Source organism: Octodon degus, unplaced genomic scaffold (assembly GCF_000260255.1).
Source record: "Octodon degus isolate 3935 unplaced genomic scaffold, OctDeg1.0 scaffold00055, whole genome shotgun sequence".
NCBI classification, from domain to species: Eukaryota; Metazoa; Chordata; class Mammalia; order Rodentia; family Octodontidae; genus Octodon; species Octodon degus.
This window is the reverse complement of record NW_004524631.1, coordinates 334,666-352,914: the sequence shown is the minus strand read 5'-3', so window position 1 is coordinate 352,914 and position 18,249 is coordinate 334,666. Positions and strand designations below refer to the sequence as shown.

Here is an 18,249-nt window from a genome sequence, read left to right as displayed (position 1 = left end):
TCATTTTGCTGAATTCACACACCTACAATATTTAAATGACACTGGAATACCCATCTCTGACAAAACAACATAAAAAGGGGACACAAATGAAGGACCATTTTGTATCTGTACATATAAAATAGTTAGGATAGCTACTTTCTCTTAATTCAATGAGAAGAAAGATTTGTACTAATAGTGTTTGGACAGGATATCACGTCTGCATCTCATATATGAATGACCACTACGAAGACAACAATATGCAATGTATTAATTATTGAAACTGTCCTACTAATCAGTTTTGAAACAGTTTCATTGCTATTTGTTTCTCAATAAAATTAATGAATAAAATAAAATAAAAATAGTAAAGATTATTTTAAATATAAAACACCTGCCTCATTCATACAGTCATGCTAGCTTTCCATTTTAGTACAAAAATTTTTTGTTACAAAGATCTTTCTCTCATGTCCTCAAAATGGGATATGTATTGAAATATTATTACATGTTTGAAGTATCTTGCACTATAGGTGAAAAAGTTTAGGGCCAGCCAAATAGCTCAGCAGACTAAAGCACCTGCTTAGGAAGGCGCAGCAGATTAAAGCACCCAGGTGTGCCTTGCTGGCCATACCTCTGGGATGCACTGAGATGGCAACTGAGACTTGGCATGGTAGGGCACACCTCTAATTCCAGAGCTTGGGACACTGAAAACAGGAGAATCACTACGAGTCCGATCTGTATAGTGCGACCCTATAGACCTTGCACTAAATACATTAAAAAAAAGAAAGAAAGAAAATGTTTGTAAAAACTAATTTTAATATTAAATTTCAGATTTTCAAGATTCTTGGTAGTCTGCATTTGAAAGTGGTTTTGAAAAATATATCGTGCTTAGGAGACATAATATTGAGGAGTCAATGTCTTGATTCAATAGTAAACATGTGTTTAGGACACATACTTTATACATGATATCAAATGTGACATTTTTATAGTTATGTCCCTTATTTTCTCACTACAGCTACCCAGCAGTGGACCGCCTTTCATGTTTCTTTCAGACCACTGCATCTCATAAAGATCTTAGATATGTGAAGAACGTATTTAAAAAGGCATCTGTAGTCAACACTAATTATATAAACACTGACTTTGCCTAGTTCTTATTTTAAATGTTTACAGATCTTTATTTCCACAGAACTTTCGTTTAGCTGTGTGGTTGGTTCTGAGGGACTCAAATTAGTAATCTTCAAGTTAGAATCATTGCTGTCAAAATAAACCTACAGTAATATTACTTTAGAAGCAACAACAGCAAGCAAAGGTTGAGTGCTACCCATGCTTCCTAAGCTTCCATGAACCTCAGAATCAAAGGAAGGTGTTGTACCTGATTTCTGTTCCTACCCTCAAATGTTCCCAGCAAAGAAGACGGTACAATCCAGGCTTGCTGGACTTGCTGCTGGATAATGATGATATGAACGAGCTATGGACACACTTGAGTAGCACTGACTTAGAGATGGCCTGAGGAGTAGAATATCTATTAACAATTTAAATTATGTTTTTCAGAAAAATAAGTTCAACTGTACCAGAAGAACTCAGTGCCCAGAAAACAATATCAGTTCCGTACAGATACAAGGTGATGCTGATTATTTCATCAACTACCTTGGAGTTCCCACTGTGCAATTTACTTATGAGGACACCAGTGCATTACAGGTAATTGTTCTACAAATGCAACACACACACACACACCCACACACACACACACTCACAGACACACAATAGCAGATGTGCAGAACTTGATTTTACATGGCTGTTTGGCTTTCATACCAAATAGGTCACTATAGAAAGTAGTTTCAATTAGAGAGTTATTCTTGTTTTTTCGAGGCTTTGTAACAGTATTTGAAAACATCAGCTGTTTTCAATGGAGTTGAATTCAATTTAAAAAGATTTACATTGTCACTGTCACTTTCACACTGTGCTTCACAACAAGAAATTTGCAGTAGTTGGATTAACATCAAAACATAATGGTAACCTTCCATATTTGCAAAAACAGATGATGTAGCAATAGATTTTCCTGTCCCTGACCAGTGAAAAATACATTTAATGTGCTCTATGTTAGCGTACGTCTTGTGGACTAGTTCCCAAAGTTTGTCAGTATTTTTCCTGCCTAATCAGATGCTACTTTCTTAATTATGGAAACCATTTTCTCAAGGAATACCACAGTGGTAAGCTTCACTTAGTCTGTTTTGATCTGTTTAGTGGGCCTCAGTCCTGATACTCTTTCTCAGAATTATGTCAGTTAGTTTCTCTGTAATTCTAAATATTTTGGAATACTTTACCTTTAATTTTTAAGAAAGTGTTCATGTATTACTAGGTCGTATTTGAAACATTAACCTATTGGAGGCAATTACTAAATGAACAAAGTAATGGCTGGAAAATAGAGTAGAGCCTGATTTGCTCTCACAGGTATACATTTCTGAATAGAACTAGTTAATTATATTTGTGTAGACTCAAATTTAGAAATGTAATATCTTAGCTTAATAGCTTTTAGCAACATTTAATTTTATGTTTTTCTACTGCCCCCAACTCCACTTGGGTTTCCCTGTAAGTAGGTAAGTATGATTAACATCAGTTTACATTAATACAAGGAAAAATTCTGTGATGAGATGTATTGGTAAATGCAGATAAAATTATTTTTATGTGTTCTCAAGTTAGGATTTTCATGGACTATTGTTAAAATAGGGTACATGAGTAAAAGTTTCTTTACTTTTATGCAAACTCAATATGTACTCTTAGGAAATTGATGTATTCAGAAATAATTCACTTTTAAATTTCCTGCTCAGTGTCTTTTATACCTTTAATCATTCTCCCATTCCAGTCTATTCAGCTCCTGATATGGTAGCAAGCTGAATAGTAGGTCTTTTTTCTAAAACATGTCTAATCCATTTTGGTGGAGTTTTAAAAATTTCAAGCAATCTAGAATAGCTATGGGAATGGAACTAAAGTCCTGACTGAGACACTTACCAGACAAATTACTTATCCTCTCTCAGAACTACATTACAAATGAGGCACTTCAGGACATTTTTAAAAAAATATTTATTCATTTATCTATTTATTTGGTACAGGGTCTTGCTACTCAGCTCATACTGGTCAGAACAGCATGTAGTGCTGGGGACTGAACCTGGGCCTTTGCACTTGCCAGGCAGGCACTTACATGGCCAATGGATCTCCCTGGCCCCCATTAGGATACTTACAACATCTGCTTTCTAAAGTTATGGTCTGTCTTTGCTTTTGTTTTTCTTGCTCTTGTTTTTACTCTTCAAAATGAAAGGAAATTATAAAAAAAAAGTATAAATAAAATTATGGTGAGGATTCATGGAAGCTATGCATGTAAATTTTTAGTTAACATTGAGTTCAGATAGAGTCAGTCAACCACACCTGTCAACATGATGATTACATCTGATTTCATGCTCAAAGTATTAGTGGACAATTCCTAAACTGCTTAGAAAAGAAGCTATTAGCCAATGGGAAGAGCTTAATTTTTTTTTCTCCAAATGCCTTCAGGGCAGGTTTGGCTGACTTGAGTAGTGGGGATGAACCACAGCAACCTGAGCCTGACTGCTTTGTTGAAGCAGCCACTTAAAGAACTGAGCTAAGGGGCAGGCCCCTGAGTTTAATTATTAAGAATAGCCAACTTCTTAGGCTGAAAAGGTATAATTTGATAAGGTTCAGGTGAAAGTTCTGAGGTACTGTTAGAAAGATTCTGAATCGGAGCCCAATGAAGTACTAAGAAAATGCTAACACTTTCTAAGGCTACAGTTTCTCTATTAGAATTGGTTTAGTATGAAGGAGCTAAATATCAAATAATATTCAGAATTATAACTCTGATCATCAAAGTCATTTTTAATATATTACTATTTCTGAAAGAGTAATTAAAATAGGGCCTCCCCTGTTTTATAATAAATGATCTTGCTAATATTGATGTAGTGGGGACAATTTTTTAATGACTTGTCTGCAACAAAATACTGCTGCTTGCTGCTGTAAAGAACAGATATTAACCTTTATTTTCTGTGTTAACCTGTAATAAATAATTGTATACAGCTATTAAGTGGAATTATAAATTTTGAAAGTCATTATTCATTATGAAAAAATATTTATACTATTTCAATTAATAAAGGAGGCGAGGAAATTAGAGCCTTATCATAAATTTACTTGCATTAGAAAATGTAATTTTCATGTATAATATTAAGAGACATAGCTTAATGGGCTGGCAATAAAGAATCCTGAGCTTTCCAATCTCTCCATATCGATCATCAAGTTGTATAGGTCTCTAGGCTTCTGTTTGTAATTAACAGCATTAGCCATATATTGTTATAAGCATAACAAAAAAAAATAGTATCAACCCCCCACTGAGCAATTGCTAAGTCAAGAATTCTAAACCTCTTTTCTTGATAGTTACAATATCTTTGTCAGGTAGCTCTTATTATTCAATTCATTTTTTTTGTTTGCTTTTTTGAGACAGCCTCATGATGTAGTTCAGTTTGGTCTTTAATTGAAAGTGACCCTTCTGCCTCAGCCTTCCATAGGCATGAGCCACTGTACTGAGTTGATCCATTTCCTTCTTGCTGAGAATGAAATGGAATCTAATTCAAGTAGCTTATCTAAAGTTACAAAATACACTATGTGGCCAAGAGAGAAGATAGCCTAATATTGTTTGAATTTAAATCCATGATTTCATCTTTTGCAGTGAAGATGGCAACTTAGAAGCCCAAGGCAAGATTCACCACTGGCTATATTTTGCCTACTTTGTGCTATTTACTTATAATCAAATTTTCTAATCAAAAAATTTGATTTGTGTAAACACTGGACTCAGCTGCCTGAGCATTGCTCACTAGTTTGTCACACCTTTCATTAAACAATCTCTACACAGTTTATTCACAAGTGTAGTTAAGCAAAATATTCTCAACTAATGGGAATTCAGTGACAACCCAGAAAGCCACATGGTATATAAGAATATGTCACTGGTGTTACCATCCCTGTTCCTATGGCAACTGAATTCATTTTGCATTCTTTTTGAGAAAATCAGTTAATGTGACTAATTTGACTGTTCTTTCTGCTTTAGAAACTGTGTTCTACACAATATGCTAATTTCAGATTACATTCACTTTTTGAATTTCTTGGAATTTTCTAGGGTGATTATATTGTAAGCTTTAGGATTTCTCTTATACATTTTTATCCAGTGAGACCACCTGTGAATTTGTTATAGTACCCAGTCTTACTCTTCTCTTGTTGCTGGGACAAATATTGACACCCAAAATGAAGGAAGAAAAGGTTTATTTAGCTCACAGTTACTGGAAGTTTCAGTCCATATTCAGCTGGCTCCAAGGCAGAGCAGCACATGGCAGAGTGCAACCTTTCATGGAGTTGGCAAACAGCTAGAGCACCAGGGAGAGGTAGCAGCAGCTCAAGTTGCTAGCTTCTCTTCCCACCTTACATTGTGATGCAAATTACCTGCCCCAGGGCAGGTGCACTATTCACACCCACAGTAATCAATCACAAAATCCAGAGGCTGCCCCAAGACTGCATGAGGCTTTAGGGGGACACCTAGACACAAACCACAACATACCCCATCTCCATATCTGCAGGCAATAGGATTCAAGAGCCCAGGATGCTTCAAATGGTGTCGAGTGCTAGACTCTAATCCTGGTTTCTCCTATACATACACACACACATACATACACACACACACATACATACATACATACATACATATAAACTGTTTAGTTTATAAATTGAGCATGTTGAGAGATTAGTAGTGACCGATTATAAAATGAAACAATTATAACAATATTCTGTACTAAAATTGACAGTGTTACAAGTTTTGTGCTTTCTGTTATCAAAAAAATAAGGATTATTAGAACACATGCACTGTGATAGAATAAAGGTCCATCTGATAACTGTGATAGCTTAGTGAGTAACTGACAGCTAGCATAGATAGTGTCAAAACACTTCATGAAAGGAGTCACTTTCTGGGCAGTGTAGAGGAGGATGGTGTGAGATTTCATCAGACTACTGAGAACTTTCTGTAATTTATGATTGATAAATTGTTTCTGCAAAGCTCCATTTAATATTTTGGATTATGGTTTACTGCTGCAAATCAAACTATAAAAACAATGGATAAGAGGGCTTATTGCATATTTAATTTCAAGAATTAAATTGTGACAATGGGGAATCTTGAGTTGTAGTGAAATAATCTAGTGTCATAGAGGTTAATTTATATGGATATTGGGGACAGCATTTGTTCTATTTTTTAATGAAAACTGACATTTTATAATTTTTATCCCCAATATTTCAGGTGAGCTTTGTTACCCATAGTTTCATAGGGTGCAAATACATTGTTTAAAATGGCTTAGTGAACTATTTATATTTAGCTTTCTTTGGCATCTATACTTTAATTTTCCAATAACCAAATTTACTAATACCAAAAAAACTATAGATTTGCCAAGTGTTATCCTTTTTCAGGGCCAGCAAAATAGCTCAGTGCACTAAGTGCCTGCTTAAGCAATGCCTTCTACTGGACTGGGGTTTGATCCCTGGCACCACATGCTATGCCAGCCCAGCCCCCAGGTGCGCTGAGCTGGCCCTCAAGACCAGAGATGGTGGTGCAAGCCCGTAATCCCAGTGCTGAGGAGGCTAAAAACAGGAGGATCACTACAAGTCTAAGCTGCGCAGTGAGACCCTGTACCAAATACATTACAAAAAAAAAAAAAAAAAAAAAAAAAAAAAAAAAGAAAGAAAAAAAAACATAAGATACTGCGTTGTTAATTGAAACATCTCTGGTTGCAAGCCTCATTTAAATAAGGTTTTAAATTTGTAAACACTTTTGCACCTGTTAGAGAAGCATTCTGAACATATTAAATACAAAGCAGAGATTGCTGCAAAGTAAAGGAAAAGACAGATGTTTTCTGATTAAGAGTGCAATATTTATGACAGGTTGGTGGTCCAATGTACATTTCTTCTGTCACTTACCAGCTGTTCCGCATAATTTTTGTTCCAGATGAGTATTTCTATTCTCTAGAGTGCACGTCAGAGGGTCTGAATTGTTAGTATGAACATCAAGAGATCAATTCATGCCAAGCAACCTTACCACAAATTGAAATTGTGGTTCTTCACTCTGTTTCTCTTCATATTTCTTGCTTTTGTACTTGAACTATGCTATTTTAAACTCAATTTACCTTTATAATCAAGCATTTAACATATGAATAGTAGTGAGGATAAAGCGTCTCACGGTTTTTATGGAACAGGAGTCGTGGCATAATTGCTGCATTGTCGTTTTGTAAATCAGTGAGAGAATCTAAGTAGCCTAAGTATTTAAAAAGCTTATTTTTGGTGTGAAAGCTAGATGATTTGGATGCAGTTCTGTTAATGGGTTTTGGGGTGCTGGAGTCCTCTTCTGGAGGTGCTTTCTAGGTTCTTTCTGTTTAGAGAAAAAGAATTAGGTAAGTATAAAAGATAAAGTTTTATTAAAGGTTGGAAAAGAGGTTCTACTAAGCCAGTTAGGGTCAAGTAAAAATAGTGAAAAGCAGTGCACCTCACAGTGCGAGGGCAGGCTATCACACAAGAGCAAACACAGCGGCAACAACTCAGGGTGCACATCATTTCTGCATCACTCACTCTTCCGCGGACCTAAGGTCTAGGGCATCCTATCAAAATCCTGCTCGAGTTCTCGCGAGAAGTTCTCATCCGGGGTTTAGGAGCTGCTCCAAGGACGTCTTCCGGGTTCCGGTCACGCTGGAGTCTTCTTGGGTCAGTTCTGACACGCTTAAAGCAACCAGCCTACAGGAGGTAGGAGCGCACGTGTGTGTTTCTTGTGTGTACATTTGTTTCCAAATTTAACCAAGGCCACTTAAACTGAGAGTTTTACCTTTTTCTTATCAAAAAGTGCCAATTCAAAACAGGAGGGAAAGGGGTTCTTCAGTATTCTCCAGAGCTCATTCATTACCTTTGTTTGTAACTTATTTTACGAAAATTCCTAGTAATATGATGTCAAAATGTATCCTGTTATCTTCTGAACAGATTTGCTTTATTTGAGGGAATATTTCTGAGTCAGATTTGGTCTAAAGATACGTTTACCAAAGCACCAAAGATCCTCTCCAATAGCTTTTGCTTCGTGAGTAATATAAATATAAATAAATAAAGTGTGTTTTTATTATGTTAGAAACTAATACTTAGAAATAAGTATTAATTCACTTAAACATCAATAATAATTATCAAAAATTGTATATTGATCCATAGTAATTAGTCATAGGTAGCAGAAATAATTTCTTCACAAACTATTTTTGTATTTCCAAAGACAAAAACAAATACATTAAAAGAGTGACATTGTAGGGGCGGGGAGATGGCTCAGTAGAATAAGCGTTTCTCTGACAAGCACAAGGGCCTGAGTTCAATCCCCGGTTCCGCAATAAATAAATAAATAAATAAGAGTGACATTGTTTTACATTTTTGTAGGCCCTTTAATAAGGCTTAATACAAGACAGCAACAGTCTTTTTTTTTTTTTTTTTTTAAATTAGAGGCTGTCCAAGATGGCCTCAAACACCAAACTCCTGGACTCAAATGAATTTTTTGCCTCAGCCTCCTGAATTGTAAAATAACAGGAACATGTCAATATGCCCGGCTAGACAACTGAGGTTTTATTAACATATTTCTATGTATAATCTTTACTATATGTTGTTCTGATGGAAATGTATGGAAAAAACCCAACTTAAGTTCTCCTAATACAGTGACATATTTCTCTTCCAAACTAGATTGACACTTGCCAAATGTTGATTTTTTAGAGTTTAATTTTAATGTGGAATCAGAATCCATTTTAATAATCTTTTCATTCCTTATACAGTTGTTACCATACAGTGAAAATGATAGTATGCAAATCATGTACTATCACTATCATTATGAAAATAGCTTTGATCTTAGGGACATGGAAGATCTCTAGACTTGGGGAAATGTTGATTTGGAGAAATAGAAGTAGTTTAAACTAGTTACTTCAGTTTTATACTATATGGTGTGTTCATCTTCGCCTCTTATGTAAAGATTGAGCTGTAATTCCAGATATGCCTCTGTGTGTCTTTTCTGGCCATCGATAGGTATAGCAATCCCATATACCTGACAAACGACATGAAATAGAAAATATAACTCTTATAAACTGTGTGTCTACAAAGAATTCTGCTTCGTAGAGCCATTTCTTTTTTTTAGACAAGAAGGTTAAACTCCAATCAACAAATCAACAGTTATAGACCAGATTTGAAAAGCTTTGATTGTACAATATATGATATATGAAATGCCTGTCACACAGGGAGTGCTATTAAGGCTGCTGTTTGCTTCCAAGAGCCTGAGGAGTAAACACAAGAAATTGAAATATGAGACAGAGTCTGAAAAAAAAAAAAAAAAAAAAAAAAAAAAAAAGACTAGAGAAACTCTTAACACTCAGATGGATAATTCAAAAGATCACATTTCAAATTGCCTAATATTTTGAAATGACTATAAGGAGGTCTGATTTCCCACAGAGGTTGTCCTTATTTGAAATTCTAAATAAGAACATTTATTGTGAATTACTCTCATCACTGGATTCAAGCATATATCATAGGACCATACTATATTTTAACTCTAGTACTGTTTTCAGAACATATCTTATTATCACTATTATGAGGGAGACAATTTTAATGTCATTTTTGATATTTTTATTTATAATAATTGTATAATACTTGACAGCAGTCAAAAATAGGAGGCAGCACCTTTGTTGTGGCCTCAGTGAGGCTTTCTAGGTGGCTTTGGAATCTTTTTCCTCTTGGTATTGTTGAAGCCAGCAGATTATTTCTGGTGGACTCCTTAGGGAGCTCATCCTGAGGAAAATCAAGAAGGTAGCTATGTGTGTATGGATGTACCACACACTGTGTATGTCATGTGTGTGCATTAGAACATTTGTGATAGCGGACAGACGTGCCATGAGTATGTAAGAGTTGTGTGTGTGACTGTCGTTGGTGTGCATGTGTGAGTGTCTGTGGATTTGATGAGTGGGTGTGTGAGTTGTGTCTGAGTCTGCTTGGTTTTTGAGTGTTGGTGTACCCTGTGATTATGTGAGTTGTATGTGAATGAGAGCGCTTGCTGTGTGTGTTTAGGTGTGTTGTGTGCATGAGGTATGTAAACATGTGTGCTCGGTGTGTGAGTGGCATGTGTTTGTATGCTTGGTGTGTGCACGCGCACACCTGTGTGTGAGTCCCTTTCAGGTCCCAGGGTGGCTCAGGGCTCACACTGAGCTGCCTCTTCTCATGTTGCTGCAGGCTGCAGCTCAGGCAGAGCGAATGGAGCAAGGAATTCTGCAGTTCACAGCAGGAAGCAACTGACCCTTGTGCCTCAGGGAGACATTTCTCCCAGTCCTCCTGCAGGACACAGAACCCTGTCACCTCCTATTCTAGACATATTCAAAAATTTTAAGCATTGAAAGTGCTGTGTTAAACATAGAAGTAAATCAAAGATCAGAAGAAGGTTTTAAAACTAAAGCTTGAGGCCAGAGATATAACTCAGTGACACTGTTCCTTCTTAAGGAGCTTGAAGTCCTGAGTTTTATTCTGGTTACCAAAAAGAAAAGGAACATAAAAAGAAGAACTTGGGAAAAAAAGAATATGAGGCAATCTGTCATGATTTACTCAGACATCTTTTAATCAAACTCACTTATCTATTTAGCCAGCAGTTAAGCACTTTCTGTAGTCCACGCACTGAGTGAGAAGTAATTTTTAAAAACCCATAAACATAGAGAAGGCCACTTTTCTCCAAGAGGTCGCAGCCTAATTACGTACAATAGAGGTTCACTCACTTAACATACTTTCATTCCTCCAAAGCTTTCTGACTAAAGCTGATCCTGGAGCTCATCATAGGTGTGAATTTTTGCATACTTTTTTTCTCCCAGATTCAGTGATTTTCTTGCTTTCAGTAAAGAATATTGCAGACAGATATATATGCTTCAAATTTGCTCTTCAGGATTAAGTACTTCATGTATTTAGTACAGGGTCTACAGGGTCTCACTGCACAGATTGGACTCATAGTGATCCTACTGTTTTCAGTCTCCCAAGCACTGGAATTACAGGTGTGTGCCACCATGCCCAGTCTCCAGAATTAAGTAATTTAATAATTACAAAAACTTACGAAAGAAGAGTTTGAAAATATTACTTAATCATATTTAAAGTAGTGGAACTATGAAAGGTGGGCTGATGCTAAAAACTGAGTGTAGTCAAGAAGAAAAATCTCAAAAATGAAGATGTTATATTAGTGTAGATACTTACTGTATTCTGTGCTTCCTACGTATTTTTAAAAGTTCCAGCTTCAAACAAAAAACACATTGAAATGTGCATCATTTTTAGGATAGGGCATAAACAGTGACATTTTATTCAGTACACCTATTTACAGAGAAAAGGTCTTGGTCAAATATATTGGCAAATAAATATACGTCAAAATACTGGCCAATAAATGTATACTCACAAAATTTTAATTAAAATATAGCACTCTATATGTTAATTCCTTCATTAAATAAATTAATTCAGTGAGCTTCCAATTTGTCAATGTACAAATAATATTGACTGAGAGGATTTCTAATATAAAGTGATGTGACAGAGGCAGAGTAATAGCAAGAAAAAAATCATTTTAGACTCTTATATACCAGGCACTGTTGTCTTCTAAGTTCTTAAAGCATATTACCTCAGTTAATTTAATTCTCATACTTTTGCCAGCACATAGAAGGGGGTTGGTTAATTATTATTTTCATTGAGGATGAGGAAACTGAGATACAAAGGAGTTTAAAATACTGGGTCAAAGATCCATTTAATAAATGGCAAAATTAAAATTTCATCCCAATATTTAATCGCAACATCACTGGACCATTTTCCTTATACTTCTGCTGTGTCTCGAGGTTTTGTAATGTAAATGGCTATAAAATACTTTACATTTCTCGCTGCATCTATAGGAAAGGCTGCCCAGTTCTTCTTTTTTCCCCAGTTTTCTACACATAGATGCTGAATCTTTTGTATTTCATTATTCTCTAAGCTAAGCAGCCACTGTAAATGGTTATAATATAAAGTTATGATTAATATGTGATGACAAGAACCAATATTAATGATCTTATTTATTTATTTAGGTACCAGTGATCAAACTTGCACTTTCCATACCAGGGCTTATGCTGCTGAGTTATTTCCCCGGCCCCTAATGTTCCTGTTCATTAATCCACATTCTTTTATGAAACATAATTTGTAACTTCATTCAAATCTTCCCAATGTACACATTTAAAATAAATGTAAAGGGCCAGCCAAATGGCTCAGCAGATTAAAGAACCTGAAAGCAGGCGCAAGGGCCAGAAATTCAATCCCCGGGCCTATTGTGCTGGCCCCGCCCCTGGGGCACACTGAGAAGGCAATTTAGATTGGGTGTGGTGGTATGCACCTATAATCCCAGCACTTGGGAGGCTGTAAACAGGAGAATCACTATGAGTCTGATCTAGTAGTGAGACCCTAAACACCCTGTAGACCCTTCCCTAAAAATACAGGAAAAAAAAAAGTAAAAAATAAAATAAAGTAAATGTGAGTGAACAGATTAATAAAATATGCCACAATAAAACTACTACAAACATGGATATTTAGTTTATTACAACTTAAGAATAACACCCGGAAGCACTGGCTCATTTGCTGTGCTACCTTCTGCCATGACCTGTTTCTCCTCCTCTCCGGTGCTTGTCGGCCTTGCCACCCTGCCTAGGAGCCAGCCAGGTATGGACCGTGGCCTCTACAGGCTTGGGCTGTGAGGCTACTTCTGTAAGAATTGAGGCAGTCTTCACACCTATACGTGGACTGAGTAAAGGGAGCATCCATGAACAAAATGAAGGCCAGTCAATTAGGCAAGCAGTCACTCAGCAACTGTAACTGATACAAAAAGCTTCAGAACCTAACAGCACTCCCCAGACCAAAAGCTCATGGCTTATTGCTATTGACAGAATCAGTCTATCTTATAGTGACATGTTTTGTGACTCATTTCCTACTGATCTTTCATTTACTGTCTACAGAGCCGTACTCATCTCAATCTCTGCTGATGCATTTCACACATACATAATGACTTATGCATTGTACCCATATGCAATTTTTCAAATATTATTTAACTTTCTGTCTTGTTTCTATAAACAGTAACTTCTGATTATTGGAAATCTCAAAAGCAGTTCTGATATTTTTCCTTTTCTTCACAGCATTTCTCAACAAATGCATATAGGGTTGTTGATTCTTTTATGCATGATTTGAATTACAAAATTCGAGTCATGTAAGAATTACTTTCACTGGACCACATGGCCTTTAATTATTCCACATGCAAGGACTGGCGAGATAGCTTAGCGGAATAAGCACTTGCTTAGGTAAGCACAGGGGCCAGGGTTTGATCCCTGTCGCTTCACGCCCTGCTGGCCCCACCATCAGGCATGCTGAGCCAGTGAAGGAGTCTGGGCATGGTGGCACATTTCTGTAATCCCAGCACGAAGGAGGCAGAAAACAAAAGGATCACTATGAGTCCGAGCTGTAGTGAGACCCTGCCCCCCAAAAACAATAATAATTTCACATGTTGTCCATTCTTGTTCATATAATATACTCATTATTCAATATATTTATATTTGACAACCAATTTCTTAATAATTTATTTTTATTTTTTAAAGAGAATAAAAAATAGTAATGAAAATTAGGAATGATATATAACTTCACTCAACAAAGTAATAGGAATTCAATAATCGTTATATAGTATAATGTCTTCAAATTATTTGTTTAGATTACCAGACAAAAGTATGCAAAATTGGTAAAAATAAAAGATATAAGAAATTAAAAAGGAGAAGAAAATAAAAGTAACTGCTCCTTTTGATAGACCAGCAGAAATCAGCAATACAATTATCTAACCTATCCCATATATTTACATAAGTATATCATTTTCCTTTCCTTTCTTAAATTTTGATGTGCATTTAGTATACAGATATATTTATCAGAGAGATTTTGAAAATAGAAATAATTGCAAATAATGTTTAATCTAATGAATGACTGATGTAGGTTTATAATAACATAAGTTCTAATTAGTCTACACTATAACATCATTTCTTATATATTGAATTAACAAAAATGTGAAAAATTTGACTATCTTTTATCAGTATATCTGAGCAGGAAGCAGACATATGACATTATAGTAAGTGTCTGTACAAGATGCTATAAATTATGCATTAGAACTTAGAGAAAAACTCTATAGAAGTTTCCTATACTATCACTCTTAGCTTTAGATATCAATTCCAGGGATCTATTCCTAAAATAATGCCAGCAGGGGCCAGGGAGAGAGCTCAGTAGAATAAGCACTTGCCTGGCAAATGCAGGGTCCTGAATTCAATCCCCAGTACTGCCAAAATAAGTAAGTAAGTAAGTAAGTAAGTAAGTAAGTAAGTAAGTAAGTAAATAAATAAATAAAAATAAAGTGGCAATGAAATTCAAAATAAGAATGTGATATGTTGTATGACTATATGCATTGTTACATTTGTAATAGCAAGAAAATAGTAGTAGTCTTTAGCCTATTTTAGAACAGTAGGGAAATGAACTATAGTAGAACTACTTTTTAAAAAGAAATGAAATATAGTTGATATCTGTAGGATATATTATAAAGTTATAGAAAAGAATAAGACATATGACAGGGTTTTTAAGGCATAATAAAAATAAGATGAAATATTTTTATGTAAGGTTCCTTACATATAAAACAGAAATGTTGGCAACAGAAACGAATACACTCATGGCCATATGGTATTTTCAAATGTAACCATGAAAATATACAGCAAAGGCTAATAAGTAATTGCTAGCCTATGTGAAAAAGGAAGATCTTAGGAAGAATATAGTAATAGAAATATGATTTCAAGTAATATATCTGTTTCTATGGTTTTGATTTTGTTTTGTTTTTTGACTTACTAGTACATGTTTGAGTATATAGTGGTTACATTCACTAGAGATTGGTATATGTACAAAAACACATTTCAGTTCCTTTTTCCTCTTCCTGTACTTCTACCTTTTCTTTGAAACCATAAAAATTCATTAAGGAAAGACAACATAATTGAAAATAAGAAAAAAAATCGATAAAGCTTGTGTCAGGAGAGTGGTATAATCTTCAAGAGAAACTAATTTTGAAAAATGTCTTTAAACACAGTATTTTGACTATGCTTCCTTAATAGAAACTATTTTAGCAACAAAAGAGAATGCACAAAATCCTAAATTCTGATCAAGTTTCTAGATATAAGCACCAGTAAGCAGGAACTAGAGGAGACAGAGAAACAAGGTCACCATCACCATGAGGTGGTGGTGAAAAACCCAGAAAAAACAAAGCATTATGTTCTAAGCATTGTAGGATAAACATGACTTTACACTGTGTAAAAGATGACAGATTGGGGGGAAGTTTGAAGGTGATGCTTTGATTTGAATAAACCAAATCAAGTAAGTATATCTTCAAGACAAGTGAGAAGAAATACATTTAGAAATTCGATGTAATTAAGTCACTTACATTTATTTTGGCAGATAGATATTGGCTTGGTGGCTGTTTAAAGATATCTTTTAAGCAATAAAAGATCTTTTATAGATAGCTAATAAATTATTTACAAATGAAATGAGATCATGATGTTTGATATTTGCTTTAAAATTCTTCAGGCTGAGGGCTGGCAAGATAGTTTAGCAGACTAAAAAGCCTGCAAAGTGCAGAGGCTGGGGTTTGATCCCTGGCATGCTATGCCAGCCTTGCCCCCAGGGCATGCTGAGATGGCAACTGAGACTGGGTGTGGTGGTGCACACCTGTAATCCCAGTTCTTGGGAAGCTAAAAACAGGAGAATCACTGAGTCCGATCTACGTAATGAGACCCTGTAGACCTTGTACTAAATACATAAAATAAATAAATGAAAACAAATTCTTCAGGCTTATTTAGAAAAAGATTTGAGGGAAATTAAAAAAATAGCAAAGTGAATACATGACGACATGATGATTTTGCTTATCTCTCTTTCCTTTGATAATTATTCTATATATAATATAAAGGCTAACAGCTTTAATATGTTGCATTACTCCATTCCCCTACTTTCTAATTTTGCTCTGAAATTAATTTTGGAAAATGAATTGGACAATGCTAATGCCACAATTCTCCGAATAGTATATTCTTAAATATGAAAGACATTTGAGGAAACTAATTTAGATGATTTTTAAATGTACAATCAAACTAGTCAGGCCAGTTTTGGTGCTTATATATTGGATTAATGAACTCCAAAAGAAAGTGGCATATCCAGAGCTCAGCAGCTGCTGATGACTCTGGCCATGAGTGAATTGCTTCCCTCCTCACGTTTACAGCTTTGTCATTTTCCTTTATTTGCGTGTGCAATTGTAGAACTTCCATGGTGATTTCACAGCTAAAATACACAGAGATTTATCATTTCTTCCTTTTTTAAGGATAACTGTTTGAATAGACTATAAAGATACAACATTTATGGAGTGTCATAAATATAAGCATGAAAAATACAGTTTAAAGTCAAAGTTGCTTGACTTATAAAGACTGCTATTTGTTTCCCTGAAACTCTTGGCTTTTATAAATCTCAATAGGGATGAAGCTGTATGTGTACCCTTCCATGATAATTTTGTCAAGATTTTCATGATCTGGGAAGAGTTCTCCTGGAAGAGATATACCTATATAATCTATATCTACTCCTATATTATCATCTATATCAAAATGTATATCAAGATCTTTATACTCCTTAATAGCACTAGGATTTTCATCTGAGAGTTTAACCAATAGAGATCCATAGTTTAGGTGATTATTTATATTTAACGTGCATTTTTTCTTTCCATTTTTTAGAAAAACACTATTACAAACATAAATTATTTATAAATAAATGTTAGCAAAAATGTAAATTATATAATATTTAAAAATAATGTAGGTATTTGTTTTAAGAATTATAAGCAATTTAAAGATGATTTGAAGTAGAGCCAAGGATATATATACAAATACTGTGCAACTTTATAGCATGCAGCTTTATTCAAAGGATTTCAGTATCCACTGATTTTTTTTTTTTTTTTTTTTTTTTTTTGTGGAACCAGGGATTGAACTCAGACCCTTGTGCTTGCCAGGGAAGTGCTTATTCCAAGTGTCCACTGATTTTTGTTCTAAATAATGGATTCTGGAAACAATTCTTGGCGGATATCTAGGAGAAACTTTATATAGACTCCTAATTATGAAAACATTTTATATTGGTATTTGTGGGGCTATACTCATGGCAAAATATCAACATTGAATTTATAGCATTGTGTGTCTCTATACTGACCACATATCTCCGTTACTGGTCTCTCTTTGCTGGGACAAAATACCCAATACCCAAGATTAAGGGAGGAAAGGTTTATTTAGCTCAAGTTAGTGGCATTTTCAGCCCATACTAGCTTCCTCCAAGGCAGAGTGGCCCTGGGCACATTTATGGTGGCATCAAGGAGCAAAGAGCAAAGGGAGTGGCAGCAGCTCCAGTAGCTAGCTAGCCTTTCAACACTCCTTACATTGTAGTGCAGATTATGCTCCAGGGTGGGTGTAGCACCCACATCCACAATAATCACAAACTCAAAAGCCACCACATGACTGCATGAAGGTCTTTGGGGGCAACTACATACAAACCATAACACCACATAAATCAGGTCAGGTCTGTAAGCCCATTGGCTTCAGTGACTTGTGGACAGCAGCTAGTTCAAGACTAAACAATCCAAATGGCCAAAATAAGAGCTGAAGCTTCCTTGTATGAAAATGAGTCCTAAAAGGCTCATTTGTGATGAGTCCACAGATGAGAATGGTACAGACTCATGCACTCATAAAATACCATCACCTCATTGATTCATTAACTTTTAAAGTAATATTGATCACTGAACCTAGGTAGTTTACATGGTATAATAAAAAATATAGGGGAGGGAGATAGCTCAGCAGTCTAAGCACCTGCCTGGCAAGTGCAAGTACCTGGGTTTGATCCCAGGAACTGCATGCCATGTGGGCCCTGTAATATGCTGGCTACTGAAACTGCGCATGGTGTCACATGCCTGTAATCCCAGCCCTGGGGAGGCTGAAATAAGAAGATTACTTTGAGTCCAAGCTGCATACCAAGACCCTGTACTTAATAGAGAAAAATAACTCTCTCTCTGTCTCTCTCTCTCTCTCTCTCTCTCTCTCTCTCTCTCTCTCTATA

The 18,249-nt window shown here is 35.5% G+C and overlaps 1 protein-coding gene across 1 annotated transcript in view; it reads left to right on the top strand.

Annotated features, from left to right (window-relative positions):
- Nucleotides 1-1,533: 1,533 nt before the first annotated feature.
- LOC111817326 (inactive N-acetylated-alpha-linked acidic dipeptidase-like protein 2) overlaps nucleotides 1,534-18,249 on the top strand; it is a 220,283-nt gene continuing 203,567 nt past the window's right edge. Inside the window, exon 1 of the mRNA XM_023717798.1 lies at nucleotides 1,534-1,671. The gene's annotated coding sequence lies outside the window, so the exon portion shown is untranslated. The remainder of the gene's footprint in view (nucleotides 1,672-18,249) is intronic.